The following is a 26,903-nucleotide window of genomic DNA, read 5'->3' on the forward strand; positions in this document are numbered from 1 at the left end:
TTTGCTATGGCCGCCCAAACTAATAATACCCCTGCCGCCCCTCTAATGATCATACCAGGTCATGCACTCACCCGACTGATGAACTCAGCAATTTAAGCCACTGTCTGTCTCCGTACCACTGAAGTTTTATACATAAATGGTGAGCTCCACTGTTTTATAAACGTTACAGGAATATGCACCCAAGGATTCTCTTTTCTCTGGAATCTGTCAGGTTCTTTAGAGAGTCAGCCTCTTCTCATCTGCAATGAGATTTTCTTTTTAAATCCCTCTTTAAACATTTCCTTTTGTGCGATGTCTTAGCCTTAAGTACTAAACCTTAAAGAAAAGTTGTTTTCCATTCACTGCCTTGTTTTAGATATGCACTCCTTGCTCTTTGAAAATGGCAAAAGAAAGGATCTCAGGGCCACCTGCTTTGAGCTACCCAGCGGTAGAGGGGCTAACTGACAAACCCAGTTAGAATCCTGGTCCCAAGGACCTTAAAGCCACATGCAGCAGAACTCTCTGCCAGATAAACCATTAGGCTGAACATCAAAATGTAAAGCCACTAAAAGTTAAAGTGCTCTCTTTGAAAAGGAATAACAAAACCCTAAGGTTCCTCCAAACCTAGTTTGAAAATCATTCATCTGCATTACTGTCAAGCAAGAAGCAAAGAAAATGTAGGATTTTTTCCCTCTGCAAAAGCCGGGTTTCCTCTACCTTGTCCACAAGAGGAGGGCGAAATACACCTGGCGTGATGCATACACCCTGCCATCTACAGGGAAACTGCATGACACACAGCTAGAGACATGTGGGATGAAACTGCAATTCTCATTTTAGCAACACCTGTACCCATAGTCATTCAGAAATGGTGAATATTTGCTCCAGTTTAAAAACACACAGCATACCTTCTAGACCATGCCTGTTGGTCCCTATTCCGCAAGGAGCATTCCTACCTGAGCACAAATCCTCAGCTTACCGGGCACACACTCACCACCGGGAGCAGCCCCGAGTCCATGTCCTAGTCTCTGAGGTCTGGCTGAGCCAAGATTTGGGGCACATTCATGTGATCGACACATATTTATGAAGTACCTGAAGAGTGCCTGGGTTTTGTCTCAGTGAATAAAACAAATGACAAGCTCACCTTTGTGGGGTTTATGTTCTAGAGGGAACACGTCCTAAGTAAGTAATTTAAGCAAGCACATGAGAGAGTGATAAGTGCTCCAGGGGGGAAAAGAGAGCACTAAATGGGGGAACGGGGAGTGACAGGGAAGGCCTAGATTTTTATTTCTGCTTTTTTATAGTGGTATAGAACACATAGTATAAAATTTACCATCTTAAGTATTTTTAAGGGTACAGTTCAGTAGTGTTATCTCTGGGCATCATTGTACAACAGAAATTCTACCCACTAAACAGGGGCGCCTGGGTGGCTCAGTTGGTTAAGCGACTGCCTTCAGCCTAGGTCATGATCCCGGAGTCCCGGAATTGAGTCCTGCATCAGGGTCCTGCTCGGCGGGGAGTCTGCTTCTCCCTCTGACTGTACCCCCTCTTGTGCTCTCTCTTTCACTCTCTCTCTCTCCAATAAATAAGATAAAATCTTGGTGGCGCTTGGGTAGCTCAGTCGTTAAGCGTCTGCCTTCGGCTCAGGTCATGGTCCCAGGGTCCTGGGATCGAGCCCCGCATCGGGCTCCCTGCTCCACGGGAGGCCTGTTTCTCTCTCTCCCACTCCCCCTGCTTGCGTTCCCTCTCTCGCTGTGTCTCTCCCTGTCAAATAAATAAATAAAATCTTGAAAAAAAAAATTAAAAAGATAAAATCTTTAGAAAAAAAAATTCTACCCACTAAACAACTGCCCACTGCCCCTCCCCCAGCCCTAGGGATCTCATATCCGTGTAATCATAGAGTATTTGGCCTTTTGTGACTGTTTATTTTACTCAGTCTAATATACCCAAGGTTCATCCACGTTGTAGCATATGACAGGATTCCCTTCCTTTTTGAGGCTGCATAGTATTCCACCACGTAGGTATAACACATTTCTCTATCTTTCTCTACCAGTGGACACTTAGGCTGCTTCCACATCCTGGCTATTGTGAATGATGCAATTAACATGGAAGCACAGGCATCTCCTCAAGATCCTCTCATCGGGGAAGGCCTAGTTTTAAACGGAGTGGTCAAGGTGGTTCTCACTGAGAAGCTGGCATCTGAGGGAAACTGAAGGTGGTGAGAGAGAGAGGGAGCCATGAGAACATCTGGGGGCAGGGGGAGTGGGACAGGCCAGGGCCAAGGGGCTGAGCTGGGAGCCTCCGGGTGCAGCAGGAAGACCAGCGGGAAGCCTGAGAGGCTGTGGGGTGGGGGGAGCCAGGCCAAGAGTGTCAGGGGAAGAGGAGACCTGAGGTCAGAGGGGGCAGATCATGCAAAGGAAACAAGGCAGGAGCTCTGCAGGATCCTGAGCAGAGGCGTGACATGCCGATCTCCACATTAAAGGAGCTGAGTGGGGAGCTGCGAGGAGGTACTGCAGTCCCCAGAAGAAGACGACAGTGGCTTGGACTCGCTGTGGCAGTGGAAGAGAGAGGCAACGGTCATATTCTGACAGACTTGATACCCCCATTAAAGGGGTCGATGGAGGGTGTGGACACAGAATGAGGGAGGACCCCAAGCGTGCCGCCTGAGCAGAGGGGTGCTGCCATCACTGCGAGGAGGAAGGCTTCAGGGAAGCAGGTCAGGGTGGACACAAGCATGGGGTCGGAGATGCCCAGTGACATGCACCTCACAGACCCCCCCCTTCCCTCCTGCCTCCGCGGGAGTCCCACGACTTCTTGCCTCAGCACGGTCTCCACCTTCTGGGCAGGGGAAAATTCCCAATTTTAATCGAATTCCTGTCACTCGGGGTGCCTGGGTGGCTCAGTTGGTTAAGCGTCTGCCTTCGACTCAGGTCATGATCCCAGGGTCCTGGAATCGAGTCCCGCATCGGGCTCCCTGCTCAGCAGAAAGCCTGCTTCTCTCTCTCCCTCTACTGCTCCCCCTGCTTGTGTTCTCTCTCTCAAATAAATAAATAAATAAATAATCTTAAAAAAATAATAATTCCTGTCACCCTTTCATCGGTAGCTACGCAAGGCATCCCTGCCTGTTCAGAACAACCCCACAGACTTCTATGAACTCAGTATCACCTATTTTCTGAAGATAGATTTCTTCAAAGCATAGCGCTGTTTGGGCCAACATGCACTAAGAGCAGAACACGGAGAATGCAAAATAACTTACGGACAGGCACCTGGCACAACATTTTCACAGACACTTTCGGTTCCCCCAAAATATAGTCCCTCCTCGTTTCCATCAACCAGACCGAACAGACAGCACAGTCACCCATGACCTCGACAAGGGCCCTGCTGTCCTTATTTTCTACAACAGAATGGCCCCTCGATAGAAGTGCAGGGTCATGGGGCACCTGGGTGGCTCCGTCAGTTGAATGTCCCATTGTTGGTTTCGGCTCAGGTCATGATCTCAGGGTCATGAGATCGAGCCCCGTGGTGGGCTCCACGCTCAGCAGGGAGTCTGCTTGAGATTCTCCCTCTCGCTCTGCCCCTCCCCCCCTCGTGCTCTCTCTCGTTCTCTCTCTAAAATGAATGAATGAGTGAATGAATGAATTGCAGGGTCAGCAGGAAAACTCACTTTAAAGGATCCCTTCAGAATTGTGAAAAGTTCTGACACCTGATTAAGGAACCCTAAGAATTCATCATGATTAAGAGAAGACTTCCTGAAATTCTTGGATAATCAAGACACAATCCACGCAACCAGCCCACAGATCCTGATGGGGTGGCAGGACACCCAGCCACGCAGTGCAGGGAGCTCAGTCAGGACGGGTCACACCTGAGTGCTGACCGGCAGCCCGCACCTTCTGGCAGTAAACAAGAGATCCTGTATATGGACACGAGACTCACGGTGGGGTCCATTTATCGTGAATTTTAACAACGAATGCTCAAAACTGGGCATAGTATATACTCGTCAGCAGCAATAACCCTGAAATACACAGTAGACAACAGCAGTCTAGTGAAGTAATGAGCCCCCAGCAAAGAAGACACTAAGACTGATGCGCGGGTCACAGGAAAGAGGAATGTGATGTGCGTGTTCACAGTCCCGAGAAGGGCAGCAGAGCCGAGAAAGGACACCCCACAATTTCACAGAAGACTCGCGCCCTGCAGGACAGGTGTGCACAGGTGAGCGTGAGAGCACGGGGAGACATCACAGAGTGACACGGTCTCGTCCCTCCACCAAAAGCAAACCCGTCCTGGGTCTGCCAACCGGTGACTTACAAAACCTATTAGGAATGAAAAAACTAGGACGCAGAGGGGCCCGGGCCAGCTTCTCGGGCAGCCTATGAAAAAGCTGTGAAAATAAAACACTTGCATGCTAACAGTTACAGTGACGCCACGGCCGATGAGCCCTGAGGCCTCTCTGGCAGCTCCTATAGCCCTCCATTCGGTTAGGGAGGGCATCCACGGAAAGAAGCGACTGGAATGAGTTAGCTGCCTGATCTGTGAAGGTGGCCGCGTGCCTGGGTGAAACCTGAAATCAATAAACCCGCCAAGGGTTTCAAATTCCAGAAGACCTCTTTCCTACGGGCTCGCATTTCAAAAGTTTTTTATATATTTTTTTATTTGACTCCAATATTAAAGTTTACCTCGAAGGCAACCTGCTTGAAGGAGTTCATCAAAAGACTGTCCTCTCTCCCTCCCCTCCCCTCTCCCTGTGAAGAGAGGGGACAGAGCAGGTGGCCTGTAGCTGCCCCCATCCGCCCCCCCCCCATCACAGAACAGAGGTTTGGTGGGGCAGGGAAGTGAGTGTGTGGAGGGGCGGGAAGTGGTTAAAAACCCAGGGCGCCAAGCTATGGGGTCCAGTACCCTTGGCTTCCCAGTTGATATTATTTATTACTGACTGGCATTCAAGCTATTTTTACATATTGTACTAGTAATCTGAGAAGGAGAATAACAAAATACCTGGTTTAACTTAGTTTAACTGGAGAAATTTAATCATTCCTCATTAATAAGCATAAATCGTAAGAGTAAATATGTTTCCCATTCCACATCAGATTAAATCTCATAAGGTTCTATTTCAGCACTAAATATCCTCTCACATATGCCTTCCTTTCTTCACTATCGATTTACTGAGCACCTACTACGTGCCAACCACTGTTCTAAGCACTGGAGATACAGCACTGAACAAAGCAGACAAGAATCCCTGCCTTTGTAGAGGAGGGGCAGGCAACAAACAAAGAACAAAAATAATAAACAATAACTACAGCAAACAAGTGAATGTTCCAGAATGCTAGACAGGGATGAGCAGTGGGAGGGAAAGAGAGCAAGTTGTGGGGATAAGAAGTAGGAAGGGACACTTAAATGGAGTGGTCAAGGTAGGCCTCCTGAGGAAACATCTGAACAAGAGGAGGCAGTGAGCGATGCTAATATCTGGGGGGAAAGCATTCCCAGCAGAGGGAACAGTCCCAGTAAGGGCCCTGAGGCAGGAGCTTGCCTCGTGAGCACCAGTCAACAGAGCAGGGGTCAGTGTAGCTGCAGAAGGCAAGGAGGCAAGAAGGAGATGAGTCAGAGGGGCAGGAGGTGGCTGGGTGGCTGGGTAGGTCATCTAGGGCCCTGGAAGCCACTGCAGGGTATTGGGCTTGGACACAGAGAGAAGCGGGGAGTCCCTGGAAGGGACTAAGCAGGGAGGGATGTGGTCCTCCTATGCTTTAATGGGGATCTCACGCTGCAAATAGAATGTTGGGGGACCAGGGTAGAAGCAGGAGACCTGCAGAAAGGCCTCCCCAATGACCCCTCAAGAGACTGGGGGCTGGAACCAGGGGGACAGTAGGGATGGTGTGGGGACATAGCTGCATTCTGGATATATTTTGAAAGCAGAGTCGACAGTATTTGCCAATGGACTAGTCAGAGAGAGAAAAAATGGAAATCAAGGACACCTCCCAGCCCTTTGGCCTGCTAGTCTGGAAGGACAGAGCTGCCACGAGCTGCGGTGGCAGGGACAATGAGAGGAGAAGGTACGGGAAGACCAGGAGTTTACTCTGGGGATGTTGAGTTTTTAGAATGTCAACCAGATAGCCAATCACATTGGTCAGGCAGGCAACCGGATGCAAAAGGCTGGAAGCTCAGGGTAGGGACCTGAGCTGGAGCCAGAATTTGGGAGATATCAATTAAACCTTATATCACATGGCATCCACCATAAAGTTAAAAAACATGAGAAAGATTCCCGTTTTCACAAAGCAGGCCCGATAACAGCCTCTCCTACATTCCTCTGAAGTATCGGTGAAGAAGACAGAGAAAAAGATGAGAACCAGAGCACCACATCAATGTCTGACTCAGGGAAGCAGGTAGCTAACTGATCATGAGGTCATGAGGCAGGTGGCCCTGGGCTGATGAGCACCTGGCCGGACTGAGCTTTGGAAAATGGCAGGAGGGAGCTGTGGTCTTCTCCTGTTGATCTTAGATGCTAGTCCGTGATGCTGACCCACAGCAGCCTCAGCGCCGTCCCATCCCTCCCCCCACCAGCACTTACACACCCACTCCTATCATTTCCCAGCTCCCCAAAGACTGGCAGGAAACCCTAGCCCCATAGTGGACTACCTTTTGAGACATGCAGCTCCCCCTTGAACTGGACAGGTGGGAACAGGACCCCAATGTCAGTACCTGGGCTGACTGTGTTGTTTTCTTAATTCTCCATCATCACAGAAGGGGCAGGACCTCTGGAAGAGAGCCTGCCAGAAGCTGGGAATTCACACCCAAACCAAGCCACCCCTCCACTACCCACTGCTGAGGTGGCACCACCGTGGCCCGTGGCCCACGTGAGCCCTCTCAGGCCCTGCTGACTGATAAGCCCCGGGTCTAGCCTGAGCTCACACCTGGTTCAAAGAGAAAGAGAGAGCACTCTAGAGATAAAGATAGTAATGGTGAGATCATTTGTACCCAAAGCCCAGCCCCAAACACCACCCAAAACGAGAGTGAGATAGAGAGAAGTGTGGGGTCAGGACACAAGGCTACTGAGCAGGCCCAAAGCACGTGCGGCAGAATCCCTGCCAAGCATGGGAGGTGCTGGGGCAAATATATCCCCTCTTCCTGAACTGCCATCAGGTCCTTGGGAGGACAGAGTCAGGGTGTGGCCTAGCACAGGGCTGGGAGTTGGAGAGACCCGGATGTCAGCTCAGTCCAGCGCAGCAGCAGGGCAGGGAGCGGGAGGGGGACAGATGGTGTCAGCCAGCACCCGAAACCTTGCCCTGAGCCAAGAGTCGGGCCCCGGGTGGGGGTGCAGAGTTGGGGGACAGGGAAGGACTAAGGCCCAAGAGGGCGGAGCTCAGAGACAGACACCTTAGGCCACTCGATGGTGAGACAGATGACACACCACACTCAATGGAAGCCATGTCTGACCCAGCGCTCTGCCTCTCGTCTTCCCAGGGCAGACCCATGCCCCTAAGCAGGGAACTGGCCCATTCAAAGGAAAACAACCAGCAAGGAATGGAAGCACAGAAGTGTCCACGCATCACAGATAAGAGGCAGATGATATATCCCAGACAGTTTGCTAGAGCTGCTGAAGAACCACAGACTGAGGGCTTCAACAACAAAGCTCTGGAGGCTGGAAGTCCGAGATCAAGGTGTCTTTGGGGATGGTTCGTCTTGAGGACTATGAGCGAGAATCTGTTCCATGTCTCTCTCTGTGCCTTACAGATGGCTGTCTTTTCCCTGTGCCTTCACACCATCTTCCCTGTGTCCCTGTCTGTGTCCACATTCCCCCTTTAATATAGATGCCAATCAAAGTGGATTAGGGCCCACTCTAAAGATCTCGCTTTAGGGGCGCCTGGGTGGCTCAGTCGTTAAGCGTCTGCCTTCGGCTCAGGTCATGATCCCAGGACCCTGGGATCGAGCCCCGCATCAGGCTCCCTGCTCGGCGGGGGGCCTGCTTCTCCCTCTCCCACTCCCCCTGCTTGTGTTCCCTCTCTCGCTGTGTCTCTCTCTGTCAAATAAATAAAATCTTAAAAAAAAAAAAAAAAAAGATCTCGCTTTACCTCAATTACCTCTGTAAAGACCCCGTCTCCAAGTAAGGCCACGGTCTAAGGTACTGGGGGTTAGGACTTCAACATACAAACTGGGGGTGTGTTGGAGTGGGGAAACACAATTCAACCATAACAACAGGAAACAAAAATTACCCTAAGACAGAAGTATTCAGGAGGGCTATGGACACTGTCGTCACTTACCCAGCACCCGTTCCCTCCTCCCTACAGTGTAAGAGGCTGTACTGAGGACAGACCCCCACAGGTGCAAGCCAATCACACAGTCTCTCCTGCCTCGCCAGATTCACCGATGTCGGATGAGCACACTCTAGGGCCTGAACAAAGGTGGGTACAGGGCAGTCCTTGGCCACAGTGATGGGTCAAGGAGTAGGCCTTGGCCGAAGCAGGTCCCTTTAGCAGAAAGTCCAAAACACGTGCTCAGACAAGGCCATGTGTGGGCATGAGGTCTAAAACTACTATAGCCATTTTGCCACTGTGGGGCCAAAGCTGAGCCACAGAAGAGGACAGAGAACCAAGAGAATAGCAGAAAAAATTTAATCTCTAATTACTAGACCCACCTGAAGCTCATCCTAACTACAGCAATCCACAAATCCCGTGGGATAGCAATGCCAAGAAAATCTAACATAAAACTATCAGTGCAAAGCGTGTCCTGGTAAACTTGATCATTTTTAAGAATGGAGAACTCATCACTCTCACTAGTAATCAGGGGGTCACTCTGTCTCCTCATATTGGCAAAAACGTTAAAGAGTAACAATACTAAGTGACTGTGAGCATATGCATAAAAAGGAACTCTCAAATGCTGGAGTGGACATGTAAATTTGGATGGCCTCTAGAAAAATCCCCCCCATCCCATCAGGCCCCCTCCATCCCCTGCCTCCCCTGAAGATGCCTACATCCAAATGCCCTTCGACTATGCCAAAGAGAGTGTGCAGAGGTGAGGAAGGTTAAGGATCCTGAGATGGGGCGATCACCCTGGGTTATATGGGCGGTGGGTCGATGTAATCACATGAGCTGCCTGAGCCCTTATGAGCAGAGAGCCTTTCCTGGGTGTGCTCAAGAGACAGGAGGCAGAAGAGATCCAAGAAAGGCTCCAGCCACTGTTGCTGGCTTTGAAGATAGAGTTAGGACCTCCAGCTAAGGAATGCAGTGGCCTCCAGAGGCTGACAATGACCCTCACTGACAGCCACAGCAGGTAGAAAAGGATCTCAGTCCTATAGACACAAGAAACTGATTTTTGCTAAAAATCAGAAGCAGCAAGGAAATGGGTTCCCCCCACGAGCCTCCAGGAAGGAGTGCAGCCTGTCCAGACCTTGGCTGTAACCCAGGGAGACCTGTGCTGGACAGCTGCAGAACTGTAAGACAATAAATCTGCGCTGTTTTAAGGCACTAAACATGTGGCAATTTGTTATAGCAGCAGTAAAAAACAGACAGCTGCTTTAAAAAGAAGCACAGCCATGGCTCACACAGCCGACGAGGCCCGTGTCCCCTGGCCAGCACACTTATACACACCCTAGAAAGAATAGTGCTGGCCAACAGAACTCTCTGCAGCAGCGGGAATGTCCCACACCTGGCTGGCCACTGAGCTAGCCACTAGCCACTTGGGGCTACCAGGCCCTTGACAGGTGGTTGGTGCAAGTGAGGAACTCTATTTTTAATATCTTTAATCCTAACTCACTTAAATTGGAACAGTCACACATGATCTGTGGCTCCTATATTGGACAGCAGTGTCTAAAGCAGAGGTTGTCAGGGGCACCTGGGTGGCTCAGTCAGTTAAGCGTCTGCCTTCGGCTCAGGTCATGATCCCAGGGTCCTGGGATCGAGCCCCGAATCAGGCTCCCTGCTCAGCGGGGAGTCTGCTTCTCCCTCTGCCCCTCCCCCCACTCAAGTTCCATTCTCCTTCTCTCTCTCTCTCTCTCTCTCTCACTCAAATAAATAAATTAAATATTTAAAACAAATAAAACAGAGGTTTTTCAAACACTGCTGCACGTCAGAATTTTCCTGGAGAGATTTTTAAAATGCTGATGCCCAGGCTGCCTCTCAGACCAACTAAATCAGAATACCCCAGGGGTGGGACCCAGACATCAGCATTTTTTTTTGAACTCTCCAGGGGATTCCAAATGTGCAGGTGAGTTTGAGACTCAGTGCCCCAGGGAAATGGCCACACAAAAGCACTCACAGGCAGATACAGGAACCATAGCTGAATCCCCCACTTGGAACACTGAGCCATGGAAAACTCTGAGGTTTCCATTCATGCAACAAAATGTTACATATGCAAGTTAAGTAAAAGACACGGTCTACACATATCAACATGGGTAAGTATGCAAAACACAGCACTGAGTAAAAGAAGACAGCACCGATGACTGACGACACAATACCGTTTGCGTGCATTTTCAAATACACCAAACAATGCTCTGTGTTGATTACAGACACACATGCATCTAGTAGGAAGTATAAAAGTGTGGGCGGGGAGGACACACACAGACTGCAAGATGGTGGCTACCCGCTGGAAAGGAAGTAAAGATGATGCTGTGGGGGTGGGGGCTCTGGGGGACTTGTACCAAGAGAGCTTCAATTGTACACAGCAATTTCTTTCCTTTAGAAAGAGTTGAAGCAATTATGGCAAAATATTAGTGTCTGTTATATGTGAATGCTCTGACACAGTATATGTTGTAGATACTTTTCTCTATACTTTTCTGGGTGCATTAAATTTTTCGTCATAACAAGAGACCAACATATGAATCTCTAGGCAGAATGCACAGATCCCACAGAGGGCAGCACAGGAGAGGGTGTCTCTCGGGGAGCTGGCTGGACTATATTGTCTTGAGTGAAAGAAACTTATTCCTAGGTAGGTTTTCCTTCAAGTGAGGAGCCAATTCTCTTCAAGAATTTAAGGAATGGGGTACCTCATTGGCTCAGTCAGTAGAGCGTGCGATTCTTGATCTCAGGGTCATGAGTTTGAGCCCCACACTGGATGTAGAGATTACTTTAAGAAAAAAAAAAAGATTCTAAGGGGTAAACCAATTATGAGCCCTTCTAAAAACAAACAAACAAACAACAACAACAACAAAAAACCCACAACTACTGGACGACAAAATCTGGCCACGCATGAATCAACCAAATGAGGAAGTAGGCATGCCCTTCAGTAAAGGAAGCAGTTTAGGAGAATGTGGTGCCAGGGACGCTGGTGCACCAAATGCACCTAAATATGGAACAAAGGTGAAATACTGCAGGAAGTAGGGCAGCGGAGAATACAAATACTACTAACTTGCCCTATGAACTTAACAGTCTAACTAGAAAAAAAAAAAGAGAGAGAAAGAAAGGTAAAATAATGAGATTAATATGCCAGACACTGCCCTAAGTGCCTTAAATTACAAATAATAATAACAACTCACTTAATGTTCACAACAACCCTATGAGAAAGATACTATTATTGCTTCTATCATATCAAGAAGGGAAACTAAATCACAGTGAGGCTCCCTGATTTGCCCAAGGTCAAGCGGCAGAGCTGGGATTTGAACCCAGGCTGTCTGAGTGCCAGGGGTTAACCCCCATGCTATACTGTTTTCTGTGAAATGAAGTATGTGTCTGCTAATTTCCACTGCACTGGTAACAGGCATTCAAGAGACACTTTGTACAACTGAAGAGTTTTTGAAAAAAAAAAGACTCCAACCACTTAAAAATTTTTATAACATTTTCTACTGGACTGTGAGGCATATTCATATTCTGTTTCTTGTTAAACTATAACAAAAAATAAATTTAAATTTTAGTACTTATCCTTACAGTAAAATGTATATATAATTCTCTATACACATACTCTCTATTTATATCCATAAACAGAGGGATGCCTGAAATGCTGTTCACCAGATGGCACATTGATGGGTATTTGCTGGAGGTGGCATTTTGTATGCTTGGTTTTTCTCCTTTATTTTTTTATACCTATCTGTATTGCTTGAATGTTTGTAGTGGTATTCATTATTTTTCACTACAAAGTTATTCTAAACAAAATGTCCATGTAATGATATTTTGATAAGGCTAAGTAAGAAATAAAATGCCAATCAAAGAACCTCGCATAGAAACATTGGGAAAAGGAGGAGCATAAGGACATTAAGAGGTAGAACATATCTGTAAAAATGATGTGTAGGATCAGAAATGTCTTTTGAAGACTGCATCCTGGGTGGACTGCCAGCAGACAGAGCCTCCGGGAGCCAAGGGCAGAGAGCTCAGGAGAGAGCAGGCTGTGCTCGGAAGGGACAGGATGAAAGGCAATGCACTTTTAGCTAGAAGGAATGCCACGGAGACTAAAAATATAAGTACAGAAGAGGAGTTCATACTGAAGGAAGTAAAGATCAGAACTTATACCCTGGAAAACCAAACTAGTGATAGAGGGAAAAGCTTCAGAGATTCTATCAGAATGCAAAAACATAAAAGAACACCACTTGACAAAGTCTACTATAGTGAGAAAAAAAAGAAGAGGTCACGGGATATGAGGACAACATATATAGATAAAAGGTGCTTCAAGATGAACTGGTAACTATTTTCCAAAGAAATACATGCACCACTGTGGTACAAAAGCATACACTTATTGTATCGAATAAAATATTTCTCTACCAGTAAGCACTCCAGATACTGCCTGAAATGCTCTCTGAGCTGTATATAGTAGAGGGACCAATTTGTTCTACCATATCAGAAAAACAAAGCCTGTTTATTTATTTGGAACACTAAATTCTTTGGTATTCTAAAATAATATACACCTCTCTCTCTGTTTCCCTTTCTCACCCACACCTACTCTCACACTCACTAGATAAGAAGTTCCTTTAAGCTAAATTAAAGTATAATTTGAGGTATAATTTGTATCAATAAAGTATAATTTGAATCAATAAATATAATTATGTCACATGAAAAAAATTAATATCTTTAAAAGAAACATGGCGAAGTGAGGTCAGCAAGATGGTAAAATGGTTTTCTACTATCATCCGCCACAGAACCCATGGACAAGAGTATCCTTGTGGGAGTCCAGGAGTCCAGCAGAGAAGTTTCAACAATTGAAGCAAAAAAATCCAAGAACAGAGGCACCCAAGAGAGTAGGAGAAGCAATTTCACTTTGCCTGCATCAGCCCTCCCACAAGGCAGCACAGCTCAGTGCCAAGAGAGACCCCTCAGCCTGTGATGTCTCCCGTGGGGAAAAATGAAAACATGTAAGAGGTTTGCCCAGGTTCCCTAGCTGTGTGAGACACTGCCCAAAAGGCCTACTTCTTTCTTGCTCCACCGAGAATAATGAGGGGATCTATACAGCTCTCAGTACCTGCCCTGGCTTTGTGGGCTTGAAAAAAATCATATGATCTTAAGAACTACCCCTCCAAGAAAAAAATTAAAAAGTAGGCAGCAGGCACACACATAAAAGTTCTGAGAAAGCCTCAGAATCCCTAGTCGGACTGACTGTTGAAGATATTTCCTCCAAAGCCAGTCAATAAAGACCGGAGGAGGTGACTGCTTCTTCAAATGCAAGAATTAAAAAAAAAAAAGGTGCCCACTCTCACCACTTTTATTCAACATAGTACTGGAAGTCCTAGCCAGAGCAATTAGGCAAGAAAAAACATAAAAGGCATTCATGACAGAAAAGAAGTAAAACAGTATCTGTTTGCAGATGATATGATCTTACATATAAAAATTCTGAAGATCCCATGCACACAAAAAAAACTGTTGGAACTAATAAACAAATTCAGTGAAGTTGCAGAATACAAACTCAACATACAAAAATCAGTTGTGTTTCTATACACTAACAGTGAATTGTCTGAAAGAGAAATTGAGAAAACAATCATTTATAATAGCATCAAAGGGTGTCTGGGTGGCTCAGTTGGTTGAGTATCCGACTCTTGGTTTCAGCTCAGGTCATGATCTCAGGGTCATGAGATGGAGCCACGCATCAGGGTCCACACTGAGTGGGGAGTCTGCTTTAGATTCTCCCCCTCTCTCTCTCCCTCTGCCCCTGCTTGCTCGCTCATGCACTCTCTCAAAAATAAATAAATCTTTAAAAAAATCATCAAAAACAATATAATACTTAGGGGTAAATTTAACCAAGTTGGTGAAAGACTTGCACAATGAAAATTAACATTGATGAAAGCAATTGAAGATGGCTCACATAAATTCAAAGATATCCCATGTTCATGGACTGGAAGAATTAATATTGTTAAAATGCCCATACTGTGCAAAGTGATTTACAAATTTAATGCAATCCCTATCAAAACCCCAATGGCATTTTTCACAAAAATAGATAAAACAATCCTAAAATTTGTGTGAGAGCACAAAAGACCCTGAATAGCCAAATAAATCCTGAGAAAGAAGAACAAAGCTAGAGACATCACACTGCCTGATTTCAAACTCTATTACAAAGCTACAGTAATCAAAACAATGTGGTACAGGCATAAAAACAGACACACAGACCAATAGAACAAACTTGAGAACCCAGAAACAAACCCACATATATATGGTCAAGTAACAAGATGCCAAGAACACACAAGGGAGAAGGGGCAGTCTCTTCAACAACTGATGCTAGGAAAACTGAATATCCACATGCAAAAGAATGAAACTGGACCCTTATCTTATACCACTCACAAAAATTAACTTCAAATGGGTTAAAAAATGTAAATAGAAGACCTAAACTAAAATTTCTAGAAGAAATTATAAGAAAAACTCCTTGACACTAGTCTTGGCAATGATTTTTTAGTAATGACATTAAAAGCACTGGAAACAAAGGCAAAAACAGACAAGTGGAACTATATAAAACTAAAAAGCTTCTATACAAAAAAAAAAAGAAACAACAAAATGAAAAAGCAAACCATTTGCAAACCACATATCACATAAGGGATTGATATCTAAAATATATAAGGAATTCATATAATTCAACGGCAAAAGAAAAAAACAAAACAAAACCACCATAAATAATCTAATTAAAAATGAACAAGAGACTGAATAGACATTTTCCTAAGAAAGACATAAAAATGGCCAACAAGTACATGAAAAGGTACTGAACATCACTCCTCATCAGGGAAATTCAAGCCAAAACCACAATGAGATGTCACCTCACATCTTTTAGAATGGTTGTCATCAAAAGACAAGAAATAATAAGTGTTAGCAAGGATGTGGGGAAAAGAGAATCTTTGTAGATTATTTTTTTTAAGATTTTTTTATTTATTCATTTGAGAGAGAGAGAAAGAGAGCACAAGCAAAGGGAGAGGCAGAGGGAGAGGGAGAAGCAGACTCCCCGCTGAGCCCGGAGCCAGACCTGGCGCTCAATCCCAGAACCTGGAGATCACGACCCAAGCTAAAGGCAGACACCCAACCATCTGAGCCACACAGGAGCTCCACCCTTGTAGATTATTGGTAAAAATGTAAATTAGTATAGCCATCATGGAAAACAGTATGGAGGTTCCTCAAAAAATTAAAACTACAACTACCATACAATCCAGCAATCCCACTTCTGGGTATTTATCTAAAGGAAACAAAATTAGTATCTCAAAGGGATATTTGTACTCCCATGTTCATTGCAGCATTACTCACAATAGCCACAATATGGAAACTACCTATGTGTCCATCAACAAATGAATAAAAAAAATATGTGTGTGTATATGCGCCCATGCATGCATATACATACACGTACACACACACACACACAAGAATATTATTCAGCCATAAAAAAGAAGAAAATGCTGTCATTGCAACAACATAGATGAAACTGTGGGACATTATACTATGTGAAATAAGCCAAATATAGAAAGAAAACTACTGTATGATCTCACTTACATGACATGGAATCTAAGGCTATTTTAAAAAAAATTGTTCATAGAAACACAGAGAATGGTAATTCTGTGGGTCTATAAGGTGGAAATGAGAAGACATTGGTCAAAGTGTACATAATATAAATCTGTTATAACATAAATAAGTTCTGGAGATCTAACGTACAAAATGGTGACTTGTTAATAATACCGTATGTGTACTTTAAATTTACTAAGAGAGTAAATCTTGAGCATTCTCACCACAAAAAAAGGTAACCATGTAAGGTGATGGTTTGCTCATTTAATTGTGATAATCACTTCACAGTGTACAGTTGACCCTTGAACAACATGAGAGTCGGGGTACCAATACCCCGCACAGTTGAGAACCCACATGTAACTGTTGACTCCCCAAAAACTTAATTACTGATAGCCTACTGTTGATGGGAAGCCTTACAGATAACCTAAACAGTGGATTAATGCATATTTTGTAAGTGCTATGTATTATATACTATATTCTTACAATAAAGTAGGCTAGGAAACAGGAAAAAAATTAAGAAAGTCATAAGGAAGAGAAAATGTATTTGCAGTACTGTAAAAAAAATCCATGTAGAAGTGGACCTGCACAGTTCAAATCCATGTTGTTCAAGGGCCAAATGAATATGTATATCAAATTATCACATAATACACTTTAAATATATACAACTTTATTTGTCATTTATACCTCAATAAAGGTGAAAAAAAATACAAAGCAGCAACAAGTCCAAAACCTATAAACTGAAGAACAATTCTGGCTTTCTCTGAAATACTACTAAAGAATAAAAATGACGTTCTCAAAAAAACATGGCAAACAGATATACACTTTACAAGTATCAATTAAAGGAGATGAGAGTAAACAATCTTTTATTTGGGTGATCAGAGAGCAAAATGACCAACAAACATTCATTTAACTCTCTGATAATATAAGCTATGAATTCACTTTCCACCTTCATCCTTCCAGAATTATTTAGATTACTTACTAACAATACTATAATAACCCCTACATCCACTGCAGCATTATTTACAATAGGGAAGATAAGAAAACAATGTAACCTCAATGAGATACCACCTCACACCAGTCAGAATGGCTAAAATTAACAAGTCAGGAAACAACAGATGTTGGCGGGGATGCGGAGAAAGGGGAACCCTCCTACACTGTTGGTGGGAATGCAAGCTGGTGCAGCCACTCTGGAAAACTGTATGGAGGTTCCTCCAAAAGTTGAAAATAGAGCTACCATATGATCCAGCAATTGCACTACTGGGTATTTACCCCAAAGATACAAAAGTAGGGATCCGAAGGGGTACATGCACCCCAATGTTTATAGCAGCAATGTCCACAATAGCCAAACTGTGGAAAGAGCCAAGATGTCCATCGACAGATAAATGGATAAAGAAGAAGTGGTATATATATACAATGGAATATTATGCAGCCATCAAAAGGAATGAGATCTTGCCATTTGCAACGATGTGGATGGAACTGGAGGGTATTATGTTGAGTGAAATAAGTCAAACAGAGAAAGACATGTATCATATGATCTCACTGATATGAGGAATTCTTAATTGCAGGAAACAAACTGAGGGTTGCTGGAGTGGGGGGTGGGGTGGGAGGGATGGGGTGATTGGGTGATAGACACTGGGGAGGGTATGTGCTCTGGTAAGCGCTGTGAATTGTGCAAGACTGTTGAATCTCAGATCTGTAACTCTGAAACATAGAATGCAATATATGTTAAGAAAAAAAAAAGAAGAAGAAGGTAGCGGGAGGGGAAGAATGAAGCGGGGGAAATCGGAGGGGTGGACGAACCATGAGAGACGATGGACTCTGAAAAACAAACTGAGGGTTCTAGAGGGGAGGGGGGGTGGGAGGATGGGTTAGCCTGGTGGTAGGTATTGAGGAGGGCACATTCTGCATGGAGCACTGGGTGTTATGCACAAACAATGAATCATGGAACACTTCATCTAAAACTAATGATGTAATGTATGGGGATTAACATAAGAATTAAATAAATAAATAAATAAATAAATAAATAAATAAATAAATAAAAGAAAACAATATAAGTGTCCATCAAGAGATGAATGGACATACACATATGATGGAACATTAGTTGGCCATAAAAAAGGATGAAATCTTGCCTTCTGCAACAACACGGATGGATCTCGAGGTTACTATGCTAAGTGCAGTAAGTCACAGAAAGACAAATACCAGATGATTTCACTTATATGTGAAATCTACAAACTAACTAACTAACAAAACAAAACAGAAACAGACTCATAAATACAGAGAACAAACTGGTGGCCAGAGAGTAAGGGGGGAGACGGGGATGATGGGACAGGGAAAACAGGTGAAGAGGATTAAGAGATATAAGCTCCCAGCTATAAAATAAATAAGTCACGGGGATATAAAGTACAGCATAAGGAACACAGTCAATAATATTGTAATAACTTTGGTGACAATAACTAGACTTATTGTGATGATCATTTTGTAATGTTTATAAACATCAAATCACTATGTTGTACACCTGAAACTGGTATAATATTGTATTTCAATTATACGTCAATTTAAAAAATACTATAGTAGTCACCAAAAAAAAAAAAAATGGAATTCCACATCTGGCAATCTGACCCTGTATTAAGTTGCACTCACCAACTCTACAGAACACCTCCCATGTTTTCTATGAAAAAAACAATTGGAAAACTAAACTAAACTAAACCTAAAAAGCAGCCCTGAAATAAAAAACAAAATTGTAAAGTCGTTAGCAAAAACCTACAAGAATTAAGTGAGTTCAGCAGCATTGCAGAATACAAGATTGATAACCAAGATGTAACTGAATTTCTAGATACTAGTAACAAGTAATTAGACAATTAACTTTTAAACAATACCATTTACAATAGCATTAAACATGAAAAGACACGAAATAAATAGGGTTAAGGCTCACAAAAGATGTATCGTAAGACCTAACACTTGAAAACTAAAAACCGCTGCTGAAAGAAATTAAAGACCTAAATTAAAGACCTAAATAAATGGAGAACTATAATGTGTTCATAGGGCATAACACTCAATACTGTTACAACATCAAACCTCTCCAAATTGATCTACATTAGTGATTTTTCAACTAGGGGTGACTTTGTCCCCCCAGGGGATTTTTGCAATGTCTGGAAGCATTATTAGTTGTTGTAACTTGTGAGCAGGGAATAATTGTGCTGTCTAGTGGGTAAAGGCCAGGGATGATACTAAACATCCTACAGTCAGAGAACAGCCCCCATAACATAGGATTATCCAGCCTGAAATGTCAACAAAGCCAGTGACAAGGTTGAGAAATACTGATGTATAGATTAATGCAATTCCAATAAAAATCCCAGCAGGTGGGCGCCTGGGTGGCTCAGTTGGTTGGGCAACTGCCTTCCGCTCAGGTCATGATCCTGGAGTCCCGGGATCAAGTCCCGCATTGGGCTCCCTGCTCGCCAGGGAGTCTGCTTCTCCCTCTGACCCTCCCCCGCTCTCATGTGCTCTCTCTCTCTCTCAAATAAATAAATAAAATCTTAAAAAAAAAAAATCCCAGCAGGTTTCATTGTAAAACTGAAACACTAATTCTAAAATTTACATGAAAATTCAAAGGATATAGAATAGCCAAGACAACTTTGAAAAATAAGATCAAAGTTGGAGGACTAACACAACCTGATTTCAAGGTTTAGTATAAAAGTTACATATGCTGAGAGAGAATTCTCCATGTATTTCTGCATAGTCTGGGCTTTCTTAGCAAGCAGCACTGGAATACATAGTTAAAGGGTGATTTGAATGCCCTGAAAGGTAGAAAGAATGAATTGCTCAGGAGAGACCTTAGAAACTTATCTCGTGTATAGCCAATTTCTTATATTCCAGTGTATTGAACCTAGCCCAGTTTCCTTTCCTTTGCAGGGATTTGTTTACATTGTAGAGTAAGGGTCTGCCCTTCTCTCTCTCTCCTCTCTCTCTCTGAATTCCTCCCCAGTGGGGCAATCCACTGCACCCACAGGTGAACGACTGGCACTCACCATGTTTCCCCTAAGGGAACTGATACAAGATGCACTGTGAGCAATAAAATGTTTGTTCTCTGATACAGAGACCTCATCTCCTGTCAGAACACACACACACACACACACACACACAGGTTTTTAGCATATTAACCAAGACAGTGTGGTAGTGGCACCAAGGTAAACAAACAGACCAATGGAGCGTTGCAGAAATAGCCCCACATATATACAGGCACAAAAAACTTTTGACAATTGTACAAAGGCAATTCCACAGAGAAAGGATAGTTTTTTCAACAAATGCTGCTGGAAAAACTCGATATCCATATGCACAAAATGAAATAAACTTTAATCCATATATCAAACTACATACAAGAGTTAGTTTCAAGTGAATCACAGACCTAAATATAAAACTGAAAACTGTAAAATTTGCAGGAAAAAAAAAGAGAGAAAAATCTTTGTGACGTTGGATCTGGCAAAGGTTTCTTTCTTTTTTTTTTTATAATTAAGAGGTTTAATAAAGTAAGACGATGCTTATAACATGACATTAAATGAAGAAAACAAAGAGGCAAAACTGCATGCATAGCATGAACCAGTTATGTTACCAGTATAAAGGGCAACAGTAAACTCTTAATAGTGTTTTGGAGAGAAATGGGTGACTTAGATAAAACACCAGAAGCACAATCTATAAAATTAGAAGAAAAAAAAATTGAGAGACCCAGACTTCATAAAAACTGTACACCTCTTGGGGCACCTGGGTGGCTCAGTCAGTTAAGCATCCGCCTTTGGCTCAGGTCATGAGCCCAGGGTCCTGGGATCGAGTCCCAAATCGGGCTCCCTGTTCAGTGGTGAGACTGCTTCTCCCTCTGCCACTCCCCCTGCTTGTGCTCTCTCACTCTCTGTCCAATAAATAAATAAACCTTTTAAAAATTTTTACACCTCTTATCTTTTTAAAAACACCAAGACATCATTAAAAGAACGAAAAGCCAAGCAACATAATGGGAGAAAGTATTTGCAAAGCATATATTTCATACAGGATTTGTACCTAGAATATATAAAGAACCCTCAAAATGTAATAAAAACAGTGATGTCAGCAAAAAAATGGCAGAGTAAGGACCAATGAATATTTTCTCTGCCATAAAAGAAATGAGAAACTTGGCCCCCAAAAAGTCAAAATCGACTTTTTTCAGAACTCAGAAATAAACAAAAAGCTTGCAGCAATCTAATGAGTGTTTATTAAATAAAAATGGCTGTATCTCAGTAAGAACAGAGAGCCCTGTGGCATTTTAGTTTGCCCTATTCCCATGCCACTTTCCATTTTCTGCTGCAGCCTTGAAAACCAACAGTCCACAGTCATGATGCATACCAGCAGCCTGACAAAACACAGTTGAAGTTCCTTCAAAGTCCCATTCTGGGAGAACTGCCATTATTTGACCTGTCTGGTAGTTCTCTGAAAGAGCTCCCTCAAAAGACTGTCTTTATTTGACCTGACTCAGAGTTTGCTCAACATGAAGTCTTTTTCCTGGGGATATTTGTGGAAATTGAGAAAAGATTTTATTTATTTGACAGAGACACAGCTAGAGAGGGAACACAAGCAGGGGGAGTGGGAGAGGGAGAAGCAGGCTTCCCGCCGAGCAGGGAGCCCGATGCAGGGCTCGATCCCAGGACCCTGGGATCATGACCTGAGCCGAAGGCAGACGCTTAATGACTGAGCCACCCGGGGGCCCCCATACATTAATTTTAATCTCCAGGGCAAACACTGTACAGTAACTCAAAAATGTAGTAAAAGAAAAGACAAGGGAATAAAATGATATACTGGAAAATATGTACTTAACACAAAGAAGGCAGTAATGCATGAATAGAGAAAGAAGACATAAGACCTACAGAAAACAAATAGAAAAATGGCAGACATAAATCCTGCCTCACTGGTAATTATATTAAATGTCAATGGATTAAACACTGGCATTCAGTGCTTACTCAAATTTTAAAAGGCAGAGATTTACAGAATGCATTTTTTTTTAAAGATTTTATTTATTCATTTGAGACACAGAGATACAGAGAGAGAGAGAGCATGAGCAGGGAGAGAGGCAGAGGGAGAGGGAGAGCAGGCTCCCCGTTGAGCAGGGAGCCCGATGCGGGGCTCGATCCTATGACGCTGGGATCATGACCTGAGCCGAAGGCAGACGCTTAACCATCTGATCCACCCAGGCGCCCCCAGAACGCATTTTTTAAAAATAACATGATCTGACTATATGCTGTCTACAAGGCACACACTTTACACTCAAACACACGAGCAGACTGAAAGCAAAAGGATGGGGAAAAATACACCATGCAGACAGTAACCAAAAGAGAGCTGAAATGGCTATACTAACATCAGACAAAATAGATTTTGAGATAAAAACTATTACTGGAGACAAGATTAATAATGATACAAACATCACAACAATTATAAATATATGCACACCTAACAACAGAGCCCCAAAATACCTGAGCAAAAGCAGGAAGAATTTAATACAGAAATAGACAATTCAACAATAATAGCTCCAGAGTTCAATAACCCACTTTCAAAATGGACAGAATATTTAGACAAAAGATGCAGAAGGAAATACAAAACTTGAACAATACTATAAACCAACTCAACCTAAGAGATATCTATAGAAACTCCACTCATTTGACAGCAAAATATATATTCTTCTGAAGGACACATGGAACATTCTCAGTATAGATCATATGCCAGGCCATAAAACAATAAGAAATTTGAAACAACTGAAACCCATATAGAGTATGTTCTCTGACCACAGTGAAATGAAATTAGAAATCAATAATGGAAGGAAATCTGTAAAATTCACAAATATGTGGATATTAAACATCCCACCACTAAATAACCAGTGCGTCAAATAAGAAACACAGGGAAATTGAAAAATACTTTGATATGAATGAAAACAAAAACACAACATACCAAAATTTAAGAGATGTAGCAAAAGAGTGTTCAGAGGGAAAATTATAGCTTTAAGTACCTATATTTAAAAAGGAGAAAGATCTCAAATCTACTTTAAGAAACTAGAAAAAGAAGATCAAGCTAAGGCAAACAGAACAAAATAAATAGTAAAGATTAGAGTGAAAACAAACAAAAGAGAGAAATTTTTAAAATAAAGAAAATCACTAAAGCCAGAAGTTGATTCTAAGAACAAATTTTAAAATTGACAAACCTTTAGCTATACTGACTTAACAGAGAGTATGAGGGAGGGAGAGAAGGAGGGCAAAGGATAGACAGAAAAAGAGAAAGGGAAGGAGAGAAAGGATTCAAATTACTAATATCAGGAATGAAAGTGAGGATATTACTACTAATATTATAGAAATGAGAGAATTACAAGGGAATACTATGAACAACTGAATGCCAGCAAGTTAAACAACATCGATAAAATGGACAAATTTCTATGAAGAAAAATAGAGACTTTAAATAGACCTATAATAAGACAAGAGGTTGACTTAGTATTCAAAAAGCTTCTTAAAAAAAAAAAAAGAAGAAGAAAGAAAGGTCCTAAGCCTAGATGGCTTCACTGGAGACTTCTACTAAACATTAAAGAGGAATCAACACCTATCCTTGACAAACTCCCAAAAACAGGAGAGGGGATAGTTTTCAACTCATTCTGTAAAAGTAGTATTACTCTGATACCAAAATCCACAAAGACACCACAAGAAAACTACAGAACAATACTCCTTATAAATAACATTGAAACACTCTTAACAAAATATTAGCATACCATATCTAGCAACATATAAAAAAGGATTGCACAACATGACCAACAGGAATTTATCCTAGGAATGCAAAGGTGATTCAACACAGAAAAATCGGTCAATATAATAGAAAATATCAATTAAAAAAAACAGGAGGAGCAAACCATGTCTCAATAGACACAGTAAAAGCATTTAAAAACTCCAACACCCCTTCATTATTATAAAAAAAAAATAAACCTCAAATAAAAAGGAATAGAAAAGCCACTCAGAAATGAAAAGAAACTTCTTCAATTTAATACAGGGCATCTACAAAGAACATACAGCTTACTGAAAGCTTTCTGCCTTAAGATCAAGAACAAAACAAGAATACCCGCTCTCATCACTTACTTCTTTTCATTCAACATTATACTGGCAGTTCTAGCCAGGACAATTAGGCAGGAAAATGAAATAAAAGGCATCCAGATTGGAAAAGAAGAATTAAAACTCTATTTGCAGATGACATGATCTTCTAGATATAAAATCCTAAGTAATCCACAAAAATACTATTAGAGCTAATAAATAAGGTCAGCCAGGTCTCAAGATACAAAATCGATATTAAAAATTGATAATATTTCTGTAAATGTACAATAAACAATTCAAAAATAAGTTTAAGAAAACTCTATTTACAATCACATAAAAATAAAATAGGAATAAATTTAACAAAAGAGATACAAGACTTGTATGCTAAAAACTATAAAACATCATTGTTTTATTGTTTTACACAATACATTTATTGTCTATAATACATATACATGTATATTATATACTATATATTATACATATTAATTTATAATTAATTCATTAATTATAATTATATATAATTGATATATTAATACATAATTTACTGTTTTATACAAATTAAGACAAAATAAAGAAAACTCAAATAAATGGAAAGATATCCCAGGTTTCTGGACTAAAGGATTTAATACTGTTTAGATGGCAACATTCCCCAAATCGATCTACAAATTCAACATAATCTCAACAAGATTTTCTATAAAAGTGGACAGCATGGATTCTACAATTTATATAGAAATGCTAGGGACCAGAATAGCAAGATTCCCATTTTCTGATTACAAAACTTACTATAAAGCTATAGTAATCAACAGGGTGGTTCTGGCATAAGGGCAGATACACAGAATAATGGAAAAGAACTAAGAGTCCAAAACTAATATTTATGGTCAACTGATTTCCAACAGGAGTGCCAAGAAAATTCAATGTGGAAAAATAGTCTTTTTGTGCTCAATATCGCTCAGCATCAGGGAAATCCAAATCAAAACCTCAATGAGATACCACCTCACACCAGTCAGAATGGCTAAAATTAACAAGTCAGGAAATGACAGATGTTGGCGGGGATGCGGAGAAGGGGGAACCCTCCTACACTGTTGGTGGGAATGCAAGCTGGTGCAGCCACTCTGGAAAACAGTTTGGGGGTTCCTCAAAAAGTTGAAAATAGAGCTACCATATGATCCAGCAATTGCACTACTGGGTATTTACCCCAAAGATACAAAAGTAGGGATCCGAAGGGCTACGTGCACCCCGATGTTTATAGCAGCAATGTCCACAATAGCCAAACTGTGGAAAGAGCCAAGATGTCCATCGACAGATGAATGGATAAAGAAGAGGTGGTATATATATATACAATGGAATATTATGCAGCCATCAGAAGAAATGAGATCTTGCCATTTGCAACGACGTGGATGGAACTGGAGGGTATTATGCTGAGTGAAATAAGTCAAAAAGAGAAAGACATGTATCATATGATCTCACTGATATGAGGAATTCTTAATTGCAGGAATCAAACTGAGTGTTGTTGGAGTGGGGGGTGGGGTAGGAGGGATGGGGTGATTGGGTGATGGACACTGGGGAGGGTGTGTGCTCTGGTAAGCGCTGTGAATTGTGCAAGACTGTTGAATCTCAGATATGTACCTCTGAAACAAATAATGCAATATATGTTAAGAAAAAAAAAAAAAGAAGAAGAAGAGGGTAGTGAGAGGGGAAGAGTGAAGCGGGGGGGATCGGAGGGGTAGACGAACTATGAGAGACAGTGGACTCTGAAAAACAAACGGGGTTCTAGAGGGGAGGGGGGTGGGAGGATGGGTTAGCCTGGTGGTGGGTATTGAGGAGGGCACGTTCTGCATGGAGCACTGGGTGTTGCGCACAAACAATGAATCATGGAACACTTCATCTAAAACTAATGATGTAATGTATGGGGATTAACATAAGAATTAAAAAAAATAGTCTTTTCAAGAAACAATGCTGGGATAACTGGACAGTCACATGCAAAAGAATTTAAAACTGAACCTCTGTCTGATACCATATACAAAACTTAAGTCAAAATGGATCCAAGACCTAAATATAAGAGCTGAAACTATAAAACTCTTAGAAGAAAACAAAGATGAAAATCTTTTCTCTTCATGATCGTGGATTAAAAGCAAAGGTTTCTTATATGTGACACCAAAAGTACAAGCAACCAAAGGAAAAAAAAAAAACAGATAAACTGGATCTCATCAAAATTTAAAACTTTTGTTCTTCAATGGATACCATTAAGAAAGTGAAAAGACAATGCACAGAATTAGAGAAAATATTTGCAAAGCATATTTCTGGCAAGGAACTAGTATCCAGAATATAGAGTGAACTCTTATAACTCAGTAATAAAAAGACAAATAGCCCAGTTGAAAAATGAGTGAAGTATTTGAATAGACGTTTCCCCAAAGAAGATATTCAGATAACAAAAAGTACACAAAAACATTCTCAACATCTTTAGTCATTGAGGAAAAGCAAATCAAAACCACAATGAGATATCACTTCACAACCACTAGGATAGCTATAATCAAAAAACTGAAAAATATAAGTGTTGGTGAGGATGTGGAGAGACTCGAGCCCAAAACACTTCTGGTGGGAATGCAAAACAATGCAACCACTTTGGGAAACAGTGTGGCAGTTCCTCAAAATATTAAACAGAATTATACATGACCCAGTAATTCCACTCCTAGGCTCATACCCAAAAGAACGGAAAACATATGTTCATTCTAAATCTTGCACATGAATATTCACAGCATTAGTCATAGTAGCCAAAAAGTGGAAACCCAAATGTCCATCAAGTGATGAATGGATACACAAATGTGGTATATCTATACAATGGAATATTATGCAGCCATAAAATGGAATGAAATATTGTTCTATGCTACAACATGTTGCTAAGTGTAAGAGGCCAGATATAAAAGGCCAACACTAAGATGTCCTTTAATAGGTAAATAAATAACAAACTGTGATG

General features: G+C 42.0%; 1 protein-coding gene across 11 annotated transcripts in view; it reads right to left on the reverse strand.

Moving 5' to 3' along the window:
• Nucleotides 1-26,903, reverse strand: part of FAM189A1 (family with sequence similarity 189 member A1) — a 480,663-nt gene that overhangs the window by 402,099 nt on the left and 51,661 nt on the right. For 3 of the 11 annotated variants that reach the window (XM_035023982.1, XM_035023983.1, XM_035023984.1), the window contains one exon: nt 72-239. The exons of the other annotated variants lie outside the window; for them this stretch is intronic. The gene's annotated coding sequence lies outside the window, so the exon portion shown is untranslated. The remainder of the gene's footprint in view (nt 1-71; nt 240-26,903) is intronic. 11 annotated transcript variants of the gene reach the window in all.

The sequence above is a fragment of the Mirounga leonina genome, unplaced genomic scaffold (assembly GCF_011800145.1).
Source record: "Mirounga leonina isolate KUSES-001 unplaced genomic scaffold, KU_Mleo_1.0 Mir_178, whole genome shotgun sequence".
NCBI classification, from domain to species: Eukaryota; Metazoa; Chordata; class Mammalia; order Carnivora; family Phocidae; genus Mirounga; species Mirounga leonina.